The following is a 19,289-nucleotide window of genomic DNA, read 5'->3' on the forward strand; positions in this document are numbered from 1 at the left end:
GTACTACAGGTACGGGGATAGATCCCTGTCTGCTGGCTCCGCCCAGTAGGCAGAGTATAAATGTGTGTGCTCACCGAGCTGCGGCCATTTTGGCATCAGCTGCAGGAGGCCACACATCTCAGCTTAATAAAGCCTCGATTACTCTCTATTCTCGTCTCATCGTAATTGATAGTGCATCATTGTGCAAGGTATCGCTGGCCACTGTCTTTCTCCACATCCTTGCTGGTGCATATGGAAGGGTGAACCAAATCTGTCCAGGCACCTGAATCGCATCTGCTGCACCCTGATGACCTGCTGTATAACCGTGCTTAAGCTCTTGCAGCTTTGGTTGTATCTTTCCTGCACACCAGTGTGGGGGCTGCTCACTGGTGTCATCAGCCACGTACTGAAAGCATCCAAGGAGCCATTACTGACTCTGCTTCAAGGTATGGAGATCTGTGGGAGAGTTGACTGGCTCAGGTTGAAAGAAATATGGCAGCTCCCTGGGTATCTCATATAGGCAAGCATGATAGTCTTTTGGCGGGCACATACCAGTTAAAACAAACATCCTGAAATTCCTTTCTGTTGATAAATACTGCTGGGTGACCTGGGGAAGTTTTGTTCGCCACGTGTGTGCCTGTGGGAATCCAGCCAGACCAGCATATTTGAGGAGCCTCTCCTTCTGACTGGATTCATCAGTAGCAAAGTGCAAGTGGGTGACTGATGACATCAATCACTTGTAATGTGAACCACAGATTGAAAGATTCCATATGTCACCAGTTGGAGGCTTTTTGTGACCATGACTGCCACTGGCTACGTGTATCCACCATTCCACTTGGTGTGAGGTCTTCTTCCAGAAGTCTGGAAATTTGAGAAATCGTCTGACGGAATGTCTGAGCCTCTTGCGGCACTGGCATTCAGTCATGTCCAGAAAGCTGATCATATACTGACATATATCACCTCCTGCTGGAACTTTGTGATCCTGCCCTCTATCCTGTTACGCAGCAGGTGGTTGAGGAAAAGACAGCTGCTGTTGGAGTTGGTGCTGTTGATGCTGGCATTACTCATCCAAGGGTCAAGATCAAGCTGCAGAAGCAGTTTCCCAATGTTGCTGGGAAGCGAAATGGAAGTTGAAAAACTCCAACGTAGCTGATGTGACCTCCGGAGTCATAGAATTTACAGTGCAGAAGGAGGCCATTCAATCCATCAATTCTGCACCGGCCCTTGGAAAGAGCACCCTACTTAAGCTCTCCCCTTTATCCCCGTAACCCAGTACCTAACCTTTTTTGGACACTAAGAGGCAATTTAGCATGGCCAATCCACCTAACCTGGGGAGAACATGAGTGTTTAAACACCACTCAGTTGCCTTTTAACATTCTGAAATAACAGACTACTTTTCTCTCACTCTAATAAATGCACTTGAGTTAAATGTGTAAGTCAGCAGGTTCCTGCCAGCTTCCAGAGATTTCAGGGCTTTTTTCCCCATGTCTCCTGCAAAGACACCTGTCCACCCTGGCAGGTTACAATACCCCCCCCCCCCCCCCATATTGTCACTGCCTGGAAACATTTTTACATTGAAACTCTCAGCTGTGGTGCCCTTTGGGACCACAGGGAGAATTATATGAGATTTGTTCACTCCTGCAAGTTTTCACTGAGGAGGGGGAAATAAAGATTGTTTTTATTTTTATTTTTTATTTATGCTGTTTTTCAGCCTTTGGCGAAGGTTCATCTCCTCCGACAACACACGTTCGTTAACAGTTAGTTCTGCTTTGAATAAATCAAAGTGCTCAATCTATAAAGTCTTTATAATCTTTCTTGAATGCACTGGATATTCCTGCTGATCTTCCCCTGCCAATTTCACACCCATGACCACCACCATCTAGAAGGACATTGAAATTGAAAGTTGCCATAGTCTCCAAGGACCATAGGCTGCCCTCCCCTATTGAGGGAGAGCTGACTGGTGGTGATTTAACCTGAGGGTTACCATAACTCAGGCGATGGGCAAGTTTAAAAAGGCAGGGCCTTCATGGGTAAACTCAGGTAGTACAGGAAATGAACCAACGCTGTTGGCGTCACTCTGCATCATGAACCAGCCATCCGGCCAACTTAAGGTACTGACCCCTATCTAGAAGGGCAAAGGCACCAGATAGCTGGAGACACCACCACCTGGATGTTCCCCTCCAAGTCACTCACCATCCTGACTTGGAAATATATCGGCATTCTTTTATTGTTGTTGGATCAAAATCCTGTAACTCCCTCCCCACAGACAGTGGTTAGCACTGTTGCTTCACAGCGCCAAGGACCTGGGTTCGATTCCCGGCTGAGGTCACTATCTGTGCAGAGTCTGCACGTTCTCCCCATGTCTGCATGGGTTTGCTTCAGGTGCTCTGGTTTCCTCCCACAAGTCCCAAAATACATGCTTGTAGGGTGAATTGGACATTCTGAATTCTCCCTCAGTGTACCCGAACAGGCGACTAGGGGATTTTCAGTTACTTAATTGCAGTGTTAATGGTCGCCTACTTATGACTCTAATAAAGATTATTAACATTACCAGCATTGTGGGAGCACCTACAATTTAGGCACTACAGAAGTTCAAGAAGGCAGCTCAACACCACCTATTCAAGGGCAACTAGGGATGGGCATGAAATGCTGGTCTCGCCACCAACGTCCACATCCCATAAATTAATTTTATTTTTAAAATTCTAAATAGTTGATGATGTAGGCCTACTCTGTCGCAAATAACTTCAGGGCTTGCCAAAAGTAGTCTGCAACCACTAATGTAAAGCTTGTTTTAATGATGGTCATGAACTTACTGCATGCAAAATGGTAAGGTTGAAATATAATTCAGTAATTCTGCTATGAATAGGCTCAACAAGGCAAAAAGCATTGATTCAGCACCATAATGTACATGACCCATTTTATCACATCATTTTTTAGTATGCAGTGAATGTACGCTAAATGTACACTTCTAAAATGATTGACGCCAATAGCACCAGTGACGTTAGCATTAGTAGTTTTAAATGTATCACTGACCTCATATCAATTTTGTTCACGGCAACCTTTTCCATTTGTTTTTTCACTTTGCTTAAGGTTTGGAGAGAAGGCAGGGGAGGCAGTGGTGTAGTTGTATTGTTGCTGGACGAGTAATTCAGAGGCTAGAGTCATTCCCTGGAAACCCAGGCTTGAATCCTGCCATGGCAGGTGGTGAATTTGAATTAAATAAACAAATCTGGAATTAAAAGTCCAAAGATCACCACAAAACATTGTTCATTGTTGTTAAAACCCATCGGGTTCACTAATGTCCTTTGGGGAAGGAAATCTGTCATCCTTACCTGGTTTGGCCTACATGTGACTCCATAGAACATAGAACATAGAACAGTACAGCACAGAACATGCCCTTCGGCCCTCGATGTTGTGCGAGCAATGATCACCCCAGACCCACAACAATATGGTTGACCCCTAAATGCCCTCCTGGATAGGCAATAATGCTGGCCCAGCCAGCGACGGCCACATCCCATGAACGAATAAAACAAAAATACTGTACTTGGGCCCTCTCACTGCATGTTCATTGCCATTGGTTGCTCAACTTTAATCTGTACCTTTCAGAATGTCAAAGACTTTGAACAGAACACCTAGAACATAGAACAGTACAGCACAGAACAGGCCCTTCGGCCCTCGATGTTGTGCCGAACAATGATCACCCCACTTAAACCCACATACCCGTAACCCAACAATCCCCCCATTAACCTTACACTACGGGCAATTTAGCATGGCCAATCCACCTAACCCGCACATCTTTGGACTGTGGGAGGAAACCGGAGCACCCGGAGGAAACCCACGCACACACGGGGAGGACGTGCAGACTCCACACAGACAGTGACCCAGCCGGGAATCGAACCTGGGACCCTGGAGCTGTGAAGCATTGATGCTAACCACCATGCTACCGTGAGGCCTTCTTTGCCAAGGTCTTCTACAAGGAGAGAAAATTAGTTCACTTTTACTCCAGTGAAAATCAGCTTACTTGCTCACTTGAACCATTCGGCGTAACTTATCCCTTCTGGCCAAGAATCATCCTGCGAGTTCTTCACGGAACTGCTTTTAAATGTATCTCTAGCAGGATCAAAATTCCATTTCTGCACTCTTGGCAATTGTCTGTATTGTACGTTTGAAGCTGCATCTTCCCAGATTGTGATTTTCTCTCTGCGGAGGATGAAGCAGAATTTTTAAATCCTGTTCTTTTTCAGAAAGGTACCAAATCTAAACACCACTCTCCAGAACGCCACAACTGAGGCCAAGATGACTTATCGATTCCTTCCAAATTAAATGCAGCACCTTGTTCGCCTCATGGGTAATTGCTTCTCACTGACCAGATGCTGTCAGGCCATGATCAATGACCACTTTTTTCTCTTCCCATTTTCTGCTAGTTGATAATTGCAGATAACCATACGCATTCATGGCACAGAAGAAGGTGATTCAGGCCATTTATAGGGTTAAACATTCCTGTAAGAGGATAGAAAATCATGACATTGGGTTGGATCTACAGAGTAACCCACAACATGTTTAGCCGCGGGAGGAGGCGGCCTGCAATTGATCAATGGTGGGATTGTCTGGTCCCACCATTTTAAACAGGGTTCCAGTTGAATGCACCCCTCGCCGCCAGAAAGCCCGCGGAGGGGTATGCCGTCTCCGGGACCAGAACATCCCACTGGCGTGAACAGCCAGATAGTTCCGGCAAAAGACTCTGTCATGTACTCTTTGCTAGGACTACACACAACTGATTATACTTACCTGTGATCTTCCTCAGTATCTTCTTCTGCTTCAACTGATTTTTGTAACCTTCCCTGAACAATTGCAGTTAACGTGACCTCAACCACTCCCTGTGCCAAATTATTATTTTTTTTTATATAAATTTAGATTACCCAATTATTTTTTCCAATTAAGGGGCAATTTAGCGTGGCCAATCCACCTACTCTGCACATTTTTGGGTTGTGGGGGCGAAACCCACGCAGACACGGGGAGAATGTGCAAACTCCACACGGACAGTGACCCAGAGCCGGGATCGAACCTGGGACCTCAGCGCCGTGAGGCGGGTGTGCTAACCACTAGGCCACCGTGCTGCCCTGTGCCAAATTATTACATGCTCCAACAACTCTGCAAAACTCCATCCCAAATCCTCTCATCACTTTCTTAATGACAATTTAAATTGATCTTCCCCTGTCACATACTCCCCAAAGACAATTGTCTTTTCCTATTTACCCTATCAAAACTGTTCATAATTTTAGAAACCTGTATTAGTTTTCTGTGCATCGAGGGAAATAGCGGCAGTATTTCCAGCCTCTCCTCATTATTATCATTTCTCATCCTTGCTATTAAGTGAATCTATATATTGATCTCTCTATGGCTTTAATGCTTTCATGTACTGAGGAGCTTAAAAGTACTTTTTGACCTTACTATTGGTTTGTCCTAATTTATCACATCTCTTTGTTCTTGTACTCTATGTTGCCATATAAAAGCTCCAAAAAGCTGTTGGTAAATGAGTTGGAAATGGTGTACTCCAGAACATGTACTCTGAACAAATTATTAATTTGCCCCATAACCATCATCATCGTCACATTCTTGTCTTTTCCTCCTATTTCCTCCTAAAAGGCTTTTATCGTCCATTTCTCATTTTGTAAACTCCCAGGGCAGGATTCTCCGTTTGGGAGACAATATTGTCCCGCTGGAATTGAATCGTTTCTGTTCATGCTGGCACTGGAAATGACGCCCAGAAGCGATTCAGTGTCCCTTGCCATGAAAATTTATGAATGGCGGGGATCGCAAGGGATACCGTTGCGAACCTCGCCAATGGGCTGCCATTTTGAGTGGGTGTCTCGAAAGCGCGCTCCAATGGCTCGGCCCTCGCCCCTTCCCCATGAAATGCCAATCCTGCCCTGTCCCCCGACAAGTAGGGGCTTTCTCTCTCTCAGCCCCCCTCCCCCAACCATACGAGTTAGGAACATAGGAATTAGGAGCAGAAGTAAGCAATTAAGCCCTTTGAGCCTGCTCCGCCATTCAATCAGATCATGGCTGATCTCTTCCTCGTCTCAAAGCCGCCTCCTTACCTGTTCCCCGTATCACTTCGACCCTTTTTTGAAATCAGAAATATATCTATATCACTCGTGAAACCATTTAATGATTTGGACTCCACCACACTAAGGGCAGCAAGCTTCAGCTTCCACAAGCTTCCACAAATTCAGTACCCTCTTTGAGAAGTAGTGCCTCCTCATCTCAGTTTTAAATCTACCGCCTTTCAACCTATATCTGTAAGTTCTTGTTCTATATTGCCCCACAAGGGGGAACATTTGGTCTACGTTTACTTTATCAATCCCTTTATATACCTCAATCAGATACCCTCTCAGCCTTCTAATATTCCAGCAAGTATAAGCCCAAACTGTTTAATCTCTCCTCATATGTCAACCCCTTGATCCCCGGAATCAATCTGGTGAACCTCCTCTAAACTGCTTCCAATACCACCACATCCTTCCTCAAATAAGGAGACCAAAACTGGACATAATACTCCAGATGTGGTCTCACCAACACCCTATACAATTGCAACAATACTTCTCTTCTTTTATACTCCAGTCCTTTTGCAATATATGCTAACTTTCCATTTGCCTTTCTTATTACATTTTGTACCTGCATGCAAACTTTCTGTGATTCATGAATAATGACACCCAGGTCCTTCTGTCCAGAAGCATTTTGAATCGGCTTTCCATTTAGATAATTATTTGCCTGACTATTTCTTTAGCCAAAATGGATAACCTCACACTTATCCACATTCAACTCCATCTGCCAAATATTGGCCCAATCTACTAGCCTATCTATATCCGTCTGTAAATTCTGTATCTCCTCTTCACTGCCTGATTTCCCACGTATTTTATTATCATCCACAAATTTTGCTATATTATACTTTGTCCTTGCTTGCAGATCATTTATATGGATTGTAAACAGTTGACGTCCGAGTACTGAACCCTGCCGCACCCCAAGAGTTTAAGTTCGCCAGCCAGAGAAAGACCCATTTAACTCGACCCATTGCTTTCCTCCTTTAATATCCTATCAGATCCCAGAGATTTATCTGCCTTTAGTCCCATTAGTTTGTTCAGTATCTTCTCCCTAGTGATGGTTATTGCACTGAATTCCTCTGCATTAACTGCAGTTCTTGGAAATTTTTTATTGTCCTCGACCGTGAAGACAGGAGCAAAATATTGGTTCAGTGACACTGCCAACTCTGTAATCTCCATTATTACCTCACCAGTACCATCCTCTAAAGGGCCAACAGTTACTTTAGCTTTTCTCTTCCTCTTGATATACTTATAGAAGCTCTTGGTATCAGTGTTTATGTTTTCTGCTAGTTCATCTTAGCTTTTTTGATGGGACTTCCCCCACACACTGAACGCATGCATGAGGGTGACCCGCCCTGCCCACTTGCCCACCAGCCCCCCCATCAGACCACCACACCAGAGACCCCCATCAGACACCCCTCCACCAGAGGCCCCTGTCAGAGACTCCTACCAGAGACCCCCATCCGACCCCCCACCAGACACTTCCACCAGAGATCTCACATGATTCGATTTATTTGATTTGATTTGATTTATTGTCACATGTACCGAAGTACAGTGAAAAGTATTGTCCTGCGGCCGAGGGAACGTACACAGTACTTACATAGTAGACAAAAGAATAATCAACAGAGAATATTGACAAATGGTACATCAACAAAATGTTACAGTGCGGAACAAAGGGTCAAACAAAGCAAATACATGAACAAGAGCAGCATAGGGCGCCGTGAATGGTGTTCTTACAGGGAACAGATCAGTCCGAGGGAGAGTCGTTGAGGAGTCTTGTAGCTGTGGGGAAGAAGCTGTTCCTATGTCTGGATGTGCGGGTCTTCAGACTTCTGTACTTTCTGCCTGATCGAAGGGTCTGGAAGAAGGCAATGCCTGGGTGGGATAGGTTTCTGCCTTCCTGAGGCAGCGGGAGGTGTATACAGAATAAATGGGAGATGGGAAACTTTTGTGATGGGTTGGGCTGAGTTCACCACACTCGGCAGTTTCTTGCAATCTTGGACCGAGCAGTTGCCATACCAGGCTGTGATGCAGCCAGGTAGGATCCTCTCTATCGCACATCTGTAGACGTTTGTGAGAGTCGATGCAGACATGCCAAATTTCTTTAGCTTCCGTAGGAAGTAGAGACGTCGTTGGGATTTCTTGACTGTTGCATCAACATGAGTGGACCAGGACAGATTGTTGACGATGGTGACCCCCAGGAACCTAAATTATCGACCATCTCCACTTTGGAGTCATTGACGCAGATGGGAGTGTGTGTCGTGCTGCACTTCCTGAAGTCGATGACCAGTTCCTTGGTCTTTCCAACATTTAGAGAGAGGTTGTTTTCGGTACACCATGCAACCAAGTGATTTATCTCCCTTCTGTAGTCTCATTCGTAGTTGTTTGAGAAATGGCCCACCACAGTCGTTTCATCCGCAAACGTATAGATTGAATTGGAGTTAAATCTTGCTACACAGTCATGTGTGTATAGGGAGTATAGTAGAGGACTGAGCACACATCCTTGTGGGGCTCCGCTGTTGAGGACTATTGTGGAGGAGGTGCTGTTGCCTGTCCTGACAGATTGCGGTCTGTTGGTGAGGAAGTCGAGGATCCAGCTGCACAGTGAGGGGTCAAGTCCAAGATTGCAGAGTTTGGTTATTTGTCTTGTCAGGATAATGGTGTTGAGGGCAGAGCTGTAGTCGATGAACAGCAGTCTTACATAGGTGTGCTTGTTGTCAAGGTGTTTGTTGATTGCAGAGCCAGTGAGATAGCATCTGCTGTAGACTGGTTGTGGTGATAGGCAAACTGCAGTGGATCGAGACGTCTGGGAGGCTGTCAGTGATCCATCTCATGACTAGCCGCTCAAAGCATTTCATGATAACAGCCGTCAGGGCAACCGGTCGATAGTCGTTGAGGCAGGCTACCTTGTTCTTCTTTGGTACTTGTATTAAGGTGGTCTTCTTGAAGGAGGTGGGGTTCTCAGAGCAGAGGAATGAGCTGGTGAAGATATCTGCGAATGCATTCAGCAGCTGGTCTGCGCAGGCTCTGAGTGCACACCCAAGGACTCCGTTGGGGCCCGTCACTTTCCACGGATTCACTTTCAAGGCAGCTCTTACCTCTGAGGCTGTAATAGTGGGTATGGGTGTGTCCAGGGTTGTTGGGGAGGGTGGCACTGAGACACTGGCTGACTGCTCAAAGCGGGCATAGAACTTGTTCAGATCATCGGTACGAGATGCTCCAGCCTCAGATATTCTGCCTGGCCTTGCTTTATAGCCTGTGATGTTGTGTTGGCGCTGCCATAGTCGTCGTGTGTCATTAGCCTGGGACTCTAGTTTGATGCGGTATTGTCTTTTTGCATCTTTGAAGGCTTTCCGTCCGTCGTTCCTGGATTTATTATATAGGTCAGGGTCGTCAGACTTGAACGCCTCCATCCAGAACTTCAGCAGGGAGTGAACCCTTTGGTTGAACCAGATTTCCAATTGGAGAATACCCGTATTGTCTTCTTTGGCACACGGGGAACACCCATAACAGTGAACTGCCATATCAAAGAACTCCCCATAACAGGGAATGCCCCAAATCAGAGCCCCCCCCCCCCCAAACAGTCACCCCTGCCTAGAAGCTAAAGAACAGTCCAGGCAGAAACAGTGGAAAAAAATCATTGCTTTTGCACTCACTCACCTGTGCCTCACCCCTGCTGCCTCAGACAGATGTCTGGAAAGCAGCAGGCAAAACTTAATAGAAACCCTAAACCACATCACAAGGCTTTAAGCACCCTCAGTTCCTTTGGTCTACAAGGTTTCTATTCGTTTAAAAGAGAAATAGCTTTTAGTCTGTTGTAATTGACATCTTCCAGACAGCCAGATGTCTGGATTGATTATATTCATTTCTCTTCATGCCTAAATGACCTCAAGTGCCCTGCTGTGAAACTAACCACAATATTTCTAAACATCTAGCTATGATTGACAGCTTATGATTCCAACAGAAGCAGTTAAGTGCATTCTGTTGAGAAAAATAGGAAGTTAAAGCATTTAACTCTGGTTATGGGGGTCTCTGATATGGTTTTTTTCTGCTATGGGGGTTTCTCTGCTATGGGGGTTCCCTATTATGGGGGTTCTCTGACATGGGGGTTTTCCCTGTTATGGAGGGTTCCCTGTTATGGTGGAGTCTATGGTGAAGGTCTTTGATGGGGTCTCTGGTGGGTGGTCTGATAGGGGTCTCTGATGGGTGTTCTGTTGTGAATCTTTGGTGATGGGCTCTGATGGGGGTCTGCGAAGCTCGTCTTTGATGAGAGTCTGTGGTGGGGTGTCTGTTGGGGTCCCTGATGGGGCATCTGGTGAAAGGGCTGCGGGGGTGGGTGGGCAGGATTTGCGTTGTCATGGGAGGGAGCCCATGGATGGACATGGAGGGCACATACCTGAAATACCTACCTCCTTGGCCCACTACGAGGTCCTCCGCTTCAGGGCGATGCTGAGAAATACTTGTCACAATTCACGTCGCTGTGAATCCCGGCCCAGGGCCAGAGAATCATGGAGATGTGGAGAATCTGCTGTCCAGCCTGTTAATAAGATGCAAATGGGTCATTTACATACTCCCTTTTTTCCCCCCAGAGGCTGGATTCTCCGTCGCCACTGGCAATGAGCGGATGGTGGCTAATCGAGCCCCCAGTCTTGCCTTCTCAGCAAATGTTAAAAAAAACTTTCAACTTTTTTCTGACTGTTTTTTTCCCTTTCTCCTAATCCAATTATTCTTTCCCTTTATATCTCTTTTTTTGTACCTGGTTTGACATTGGATTCTCTCATTCTAATTTATCCTCCTTCTCAGTCCTTCCTCTGTCTATTCCTCAATTCTTAAATGTCATTGGTTAAGGAGACACACTGTCTACCCCATTCTTCACCACAGTCCAAGATGCCCCGTTGCCTTGACTCACCATTATTAACTTGCTCTTAGAACCTTAGAATCTTAAATGGTTACAGAACAGAAGTAGGCCATTCAACCTGTCCTGTCTATACTAGCTCAGTACAAGTGCAATACACCTAGTTTCTCTTCCCAACCTTTTCCCCATAGCCCTGCAAATGTTTTTCTCTTCAGATAATTATCCAATTCTCTTTCGATAGCCTCGAGTGAAACTGCCTTGATGAGCCTCTCAGGCAGCGCATTTCAAATCCGAACCACACACTGTGTTCAAAACGTCATGTCACCATTGCTTCTAATGTCAATCACTTTAAAACAGTGTCTTCTGGTTCTGGATCCTTCCATCAATGGGAACAGTTTCTCTCCATCTACTCTATTCAGACCCCTCATAATTTTGAATACCCCTATCAACTTTTTCTTAATCTTCTCTCCCCTAAGGAGAACAGCCCCAATTTCTCCACCCTATTTACACAACTGAAGTTCCTCGTTCCTGAGACCATTCTCCGACGTCATTTTTGTACTCTCTCTAATTACTTCACTTCCTTCCTGCAGTGCGGTGTCCAGATCTTTAAACTTGTTCAGAGCTGAAGGGTATAGGAGCAAGTTGAACTAACACAGCATTCTCCATGAGATGCCAAGCTCCAACAGACATAGAGCCGTTACTTGGTCTAGTCTGCCGTTCCTTGCCACAAATAGAATTGAAAGTATGTACCATTGCCTCTGCCATTTCCTCTCTGGTTCCTTCAACAGGTCCGAGTGCCTAGACAATACAGTGACTCATCTCCTTAGATCTCTGCTATTTTTTAATGGTTATTATTAACAACTGTTTCACATCATTTTCAAGTAAACCTACATACTGGCTTTCACTGTCGCTTGTAAAATCTGGCACAAGGATCTTGGATTTCCTCAATGTGAATGATATTGTTCTGCCATCGTAGTTGAGCTGGAAAGTTACACTCTTACCAACAGAGGCAGGTTTCCAACTGAGTTAATTTGGGGCCTCACGGTAGCATGGTGGTTAGCATCAATGCTTCACAGCTCCAGGGTCCCAGGTTCGATTCCCGGCTGGGTCACTGTCTGTGTGGAGTCTGCACGTCCTCCCCGTGTGTGCGTGGGTTTCCTCCGGGTGCTCCGGTTTCCTCCCACAGTCCAAAGATGTGCGGGTTAGGTGGATTGGCCACGATAAATTGCCCGTAGTGTAAGGTTAATGGGGGGATTGTTGGGTTACGGGAATGCAGGTTACGTGGGTTTAAGTGGGGTGATCATTGCTCGGCACAACATCGAGGGCCGAAGGGCCTGTTCTGTGCTGTACTGTTCTATGTTCTATGTTCTATGTTCTAATTTAAATATATTGTTGTAGCCTTTGCATAATTGGAATGTACATTTAAATTATTAACTTCCTCTGGCCTCCTTCTGCACTGTAAATTCTATGAATCATATGCAGGAACAACTTAACTCTTTAAAAGCACTCTACGGAACATATCTGTCCCACAGTAAGTTAAGCATAGACAATTTATATACTGTCAGTTTCTACTAATTCATCCTCCCCCACAGCATCAGTCTACATCTTGCCCACAATTGCCACCTGCGCCCATTGGGCATATCAGAAGAGAAGGCAGAAGTTGGGAATCATTTAAGAGATAGAGACAGAGCTCAGAGTTTCGGCAGGCCATTCACACCAGTGGGATCTTCTGGTCCCACCAATGGCGCACCCCCACCGGGGACTCCCGGTCGCGAGGGCTGCGTTCAATGGGAAACCTGTGAAACACGCTGTGGGTTACTTGGTAAATTCGGCCAAGGTGCTTGTTCTCTGGAATGGTGGAATGGATTAGTAACATTCCCCAGTGATCCGTACTGGGGCCTCAACCTTTTAGCAAGTATATTGATGGCATTGATGAAAGGAATAAAGAGTTATATAACCAAATTTGAGAGTGCAATTAAGTTATGTACATGGGGGGGGGGGGGATGTTAAAAGGGACATGGACTAAAGCAGTGAGCAAAACTGTGGCAGGTAGAGTCAATATTGGAAGCGTGAGGTCATCCACTTTGGATCTGAGAAAGGCAATTCAGGATATTTTTGTGACGGCGGAAGATGAGAAGCTGTGGATGAACAAAGGGAATTGGGCATTTGTGTATACCAAGCTAAAATCTAGTTCAAAGGTACTGAAAGTAAATATAAAGGCTAGTGTAATACTTGCCATTTTCTCAAGGAGAAATGAAGCTCATAAGTGATACAGTGGTGCCTCATTTGTACAAAACATTGGCAGTCCACATCTGAAAACCTGTGTTTAATTTTGGGCAATGATCGTCAGGAAGCTTATATTGGAAAGAGCTGCAGTGCAGGTCCACCAGAATGGGGGTTTAAAGGGTAAAATTATAAGATCACAGATTACATAAACGTAGCTTGTATTTCGTTGAGTTTAGGATGTGGGATGCTGAGCTGTATAATATTGAGGTTCAGTAGGGTGGATGCAGAAAATCAGTTTCCACTGGCATGGGAATCCAGAACAAAGGAGCATCAAAATGTGAGAGGGAAAACTTATTGATCATAGAGGAGTTCAACAAAAAGAGGAGTTCAACAAAAAGGTTATTGTCAAAATAAACTATGTACAAGTGCTGTTCCTGTCCCACCAGGACTACGCACAACCTTCTGGTTCCGACCTGGGCTGTTTTATATGGCCCAAGTCCAATATCCCACTGACTGGTCTCCGCCCCTCAGCGGGGGAGCTTATACTTCACAAGGCTCACTGGGAGATTAAATGGTTCATGCCCGTGGGTCTCATGGGGGCATAACAGAAAACATTTAATAGCAACATAAGGAAGCACTTTTCCTCACAATGAATAATGGATACTGAGTCAATTCAAATTTTCAAGGCAGATTGATAGATTTTGATTAGGTAAGGGTATCTAGTAATGTAGAAAAAAAGCCAGCCACATGGATTTATGGTGCAGATCGGTCATGTGCAGGTCAAGGGGCTGAATAGCCTACTTGTGTTTCTATGGCTCTAGCTAGTGTGCTCAGGCATCCACATTTACTTTACTTCTTTCATCACAATTGCTGCACAGTCCTTCTCTTTACACGCAACCTGCCACCCCCTTAACTTGCAATGGAATAAAGGCTTTCTTTATAATACATCAAGCACTTATCTTGCAATTTGTTATTTATGAACATGAGTCAGAAAATAGATCATCGCGTGGGTGTGGACGTCTTCACACAGGTGCGGATTTGTGGCAAGGATGTGCTGGGCCAAAGGGATAAACTTGAATGTAACTCGATCAGGTGTGCAAATGAAGGTAAGGCTTTCACGGCAGTTGAATTCGACAGACTTGAGAATGGAACCATTCCCATTCATATCTTCCACAAGCTGCTCAGTTGGTGCCTTCATTGCCTTGTACTGCTATCGTGGCACCCAGTATGTGACAGCTATATGAACAAGCGCATGTGTCCACCCGCGAGATACATGCCCTGATAGCTTTGGGCTGACATTGCACAGACACCCTATGGTGGTCTGAAATAATGTGTTGTCATTAAATTTGATGGTCGTTGTCACTCAACTTACAGTGGACAAAGCAGGTGTGGTGGTTGAGTGAGTCTCTCAATCTTTATAACAAAGTTAGAGTTGATGCAGAAAAGTTACTTCAATCCAATTGTGATGAATGTAAGATAATGTCATATTTTATATTTTAGAAATTTTTTTGCAGAAATATTAGGGCCGGTTTAGCACAGTGGGCTAAACAGCTGGCTTGTAATGCAGAACAATGCCAGCAGTGTGGGTTCAATTCCCATACCGGCCTCCCCGAACGGGCGTTGGAATGTGGCGACAAGGGGCTTTTCACAGTAACTTCATTAAAGCCTACTTGTGACAATAAGCAATTATTATTATTAGTAGTAGTAGCAGTAGTTGTAAAACCTGGGTTAAGAGGCACATAGTCAGTATGCTGTATGCAGGGATTGTAAAGGTAAATTAATCATTCATTCTGCAGGTGAAGTGTTCTGCTAATAGATTTGAGAACCATTTACTCGTTTTCCAGCTTTCCAGCTAATTGAATATTGTTTATGCTTAAAGGACAACTGGGGTGTAGATAATTTATGCGGGCTATTGTGTTTGGTCCTCGTTAAACATGCCAAGGGACATCTTGTAAGAATAGAAAATGGAATACCTTATGTTTTGGATACAGATGATATAGCTAATGGGAGGAGCCAGGTCTGTCTGAAAATAAATCTCATCTGAACAGAGGTATTTCAGTCTGATCTTGAAAGATTCACTCGCCAAAGAAAAGTTCTCTCTCCAGAGAAAAACAAGTAGAAATCTGATTCTTAACTTTATTCATGAGTGGCATTTAATATATATTGTTGCTTAATTGGAAAATAGTGGCAGGTTTGAAAAACAAGTTAAGACTTTTACTTCAGAATTGCTGTAACTGTTAACTGATTTGTCGCTACTGTGGTTAATTCTGTGTATAAATTAAAGTTTGCTTCAACATAAAAGATACCTATGGGTCAGTGTTATCCCTCCTGTTAGGTTCTCATCTGGGATCCTAATAAAATGCCCAGCTCTTCAGAGAGGTCCTTGTAGAACCTGTACACAAAATTGGAAGGGTTTTACTTGAAGTGCTGGTGACCTTAACCATGCTGCCTGATGGATTTGGCCTTAACATGCTACTTCTGCAATGTCTCCTCGATTATGATTTCATGGCATGGTTTGCCTAAGGGGATGGTGCATCAAGGCTAGTGATTAAAAAGAGGTTTATCAGAAACCTCGAATGAATACAAAAGTTTGGGTGCCTTCTTCTGCTCACAAAGTTAGTTGGGAGCTATTACAGCGTATTTTGATGTTGCATGAATCTGAAGAAATATCAATCGCTGAGCAAATAAGCCATGAGTGCTTTGACAGGTATCACTGGTATACAATTTAAAAGATCAAGGAGATGTATGGTTAGTGCAAGAACTGTGTAAATGTACCCAAAGTGCAATAAAACATGCGCCTGAACTTTTCAGATGGCATGGGTTCACCTCCAATGAGCATTGATTGGCTGCAGATGGTACTTCCATCCGTCACTCGGGAGGAAGTTCCGCCTAAAAGCTGCAGCCAACCTTATTAGCAAGCGACTCTCCAGTCCCTACAACAAGTGCAGCAGTGGACAGAAGATGAATCGCACCAACCTAACTAACCCGAGGTACCAAAGTCAGAGGACAATGTATGGGTAAGGGGTCCCAGGGCAAGGAAGTTGGGGAAGGCCTGGAAGGTCGCAAGTGGGGTGATCGGCATCTTCAGGGTACGACTGTGGGGAGGTTGAAGTTTGAGGTCACCAGGCCTTCGGAGGAGGGTGCCACTCACCCACCCAAGATCTAACTTTGATTCTTACTGGCCTTGTCCCATGGAAGTTCAATGTTCGCATTAGCCTAAAGATTGAGGCTGGGTGGGAAGCGGTCTTTAAGTGTTCATTGATTGGTCACTCGAGGATCTCAATTGGGGCAAGGGTAGGATTCCATCTTGCCCCAGCATAAAACCGCTGTCTGGTCAGGGCCAACTGAACCCAGACAAAATCCCATCCTTGCGATTTCACACCCACCTCCCCAACTAAAAGCCTGCCCGGGGGGGGGGGGGCATAAAATTCAGTCCATATAATTCTTCAATCATTTTTTTGCAATACTGGGATAGCTGCTGAAGACAGTGAGGACGTTGAGGGCAACTGGATGCGGTTTTCCCAATGTGCTGCACCCACCACCGATCCAGGCAAGCCAGGAGAGGCCCAAATCGAGGTTCGCACTGGGCGTAAACTATTTTGAAACTCACCTGGCCCGTTTCCGATGGCGAGTTCCGGATGTCACTCAAAAATGACGAGAAGGTCATTAAGCCTAATTTTCATTCATTCCAATCTCATTGACAAGATTGAAGTTGAAGACAGCGCTTCCCAGGAGTCACCCGACTCTCATGCGAGAAGTCACCCGGGTGTCTCTTGGTACTCCTTTACAAAAACGTCAAGCTGGCGTAATGGCTACTGAGGGAAAGTGAGGAGGTGAGTAGCCCTTTCCATTTACCAGCATTCAGCTCATGGGCATTGGGTTGCTGCCCCAGGATTTGAGGGGGATGGGAGGCCCTTCACGGGGTTGAGGTTGTTCGGAGGCTGGAAGGGTCCAGGTCTGGGGTCACCCTGGGCCAGGGGTGTGAGGAGCTTTGTGTCCATGAGGCCTTCAAGCCATTTCTGAATAATGTGGAGACCCATAACAGGGGCAACTGCAGCCTGTGTGTCCTACCAAACCTTTCCAGGACAGAGTCCTGCTGCAGCTTCTCTCATGACAGTTAATTTCATCTCCTTTGACTGTGGCCATCCTCTATCTTCACAGCTGAAGGCTATTTCAAATGAGTAATTAGCCTTGTTAGCTGTGAGAGCACTTCAGGTTGCTGAAGCCTCAAGTGCATCCTCGGAGGAACAGGTGCCATGTCTGAATGGATGATTATCGGAGTGGATGTCCTGCAATCTAGATGCCTAAACACTGTGCCTGTAACTCAGTGCCTCAGCACCACAAAGGCAGCTGCCTACAAACAAATGCTAAAGAGCAGGGCTTCACTGCTGAGGATTCTCTTGCGGCCTAAGGGTAAGTGTCTGGATGAGCGAAGAGTACAGTTGAGCATGGTCCCCATAATATTCCTGGCAGAGGTTTGGGGTCTAGGGGCTCCTGATCTGGTCAGGGATCAGTGTACAACTGGCTCGCTGCATGGCACTCGGAGAGAAAGTGAGACAGTCATGGTAAGGGTGGGGCAAGCCTGCGGGAATTTGAGGTTATCAGGATGGAAGCCCTAACTGATTGTTGGTCTCTCTCATTCTCCATTTTATTCCAGATAAAAACATGTTTGCTGATGTGGATACCACAGAGGTTACGCTCACCTAGTACCAGATATAGGTGCACCAGATATAGCTATAGCACCAGACTATATCAACTTCGACCTGGCCCAGGCCCACCAAGATGCCTGGGCGACAGGTTTCACTGCCATTTCCAGGATGCTCCAGGTCCCGGGGGCCATCGATGGCACGTATGTCACCATGCGAGCATCAGGGAGTGCCCTATATTAGCAGCACGGGGTTCCACTATCTGAATGTTCAGATCATGTGTGACCACCGCCTCAAAATCATGCACGTGTGTGCATGCTTCCCAGGGAGCATGCATAACAGCTGCATCCTGGGGCATACAGAGATCCCTGGTGTCTTTGAGGACCACCCCAAGATGGCTCATGGGGGACAAGGAATACCTCCTGAGGTCCTGGCTGATGACACCAGTGTGGAGACCTGAAACCGAGGCAGAGACCCCGATTCAATGAGGCCCATGATGCCATCCAGCCTGTCATTGTGGTGCATCGGGCTGCACAAGATGCACTTCTGATGCCTGGATCACTCTGGTACACCCCCCCAGAGGGTCTCCTGTTTTGTAGTAATCTGATGTGACCCCCACAATTTGACACAAACATCCTTTAGGGAAGGAAACCTGTCAACCTTCCCTGGTCTGGCCCACACGTGACTCCACACCCACAACAATGCGGTTGACTCTTAACTGCCCTTTGAAATGACTGAGTGAGACATTCAGTTCAAGGGTAATTAGAGATGGGTGACAAATGCTGGCCTTGCCAGCGATTCAGACATCCGATGAAAGAATCCTAAAAAGTAGATGAAACATGGTGGCACAGTGGTTAGCACTGCTTCCTCGCTGTGCCAGGGACCTGGGTTCAATTCCAGCCTGTTTGTGTGGAGTTTGCACATTCTCCCCGTGTTTGCATGGGTTTCCTCCGGGTGCTCCAGTTTCCTCCCACAGTCCAAAGGTGTGCAGGTTAGGTGGATTGGCCATGCTAAATTGCCTCTTCGTGTCCAAAGATGTGCAGGTTAATTGGGGTTGCGGGGATAGTTTGGGGGCTGGGCCGAGGTAACCTGCTCTTTCGGAAGGTCGGTGCAGATTCGATGTGCTGAATGGCCTCCTTCTGCACTGTAGGAGTTCTAGGGGATGTTAGAGTTAAGAACCACCAGTTCTGTGCTTAAGTAAATAAGCTGAAGCTCAATAAGAAGGCCCTAACAACAGTAGTTAATTGTGGAAGGGGTACTTCAAAATTCCATTACCGGTGCTCAAGCCAATACTGGGCACAGAAGTATCCATTTGTCAAGGCAGAGTTGTACAGCTGCAAGAAAAAGGGTCATCTTGCTAACCGGATGGACTCTTGGTTTTCTGTTGTTTGGATCTTTGGTACATAGATCATCTTTTGTATTATAGTGCCACGTCACCCCCTCCGGACTCATTTTTTACAGGGGGTGAATGTGGTGATACAA

The sequence above is a fragment of the Scyliorhinus canicula genome, chromosome 18 (genome assembly GCF_902713615.1).
Source record: "Scyliorhinus canicula chromosome 18, sScyCan1.1, whole genome shotgun sequence".
In the NCBI taxonomy this organism is placed as follows: domain Eukaryota; kingdom Metazoa; phylum Chordata; class Chondrichthyes; order Carcharhiniformes; family Scyliorhinidae; genus Scyliorhinus; species Scyliorhinus canicula.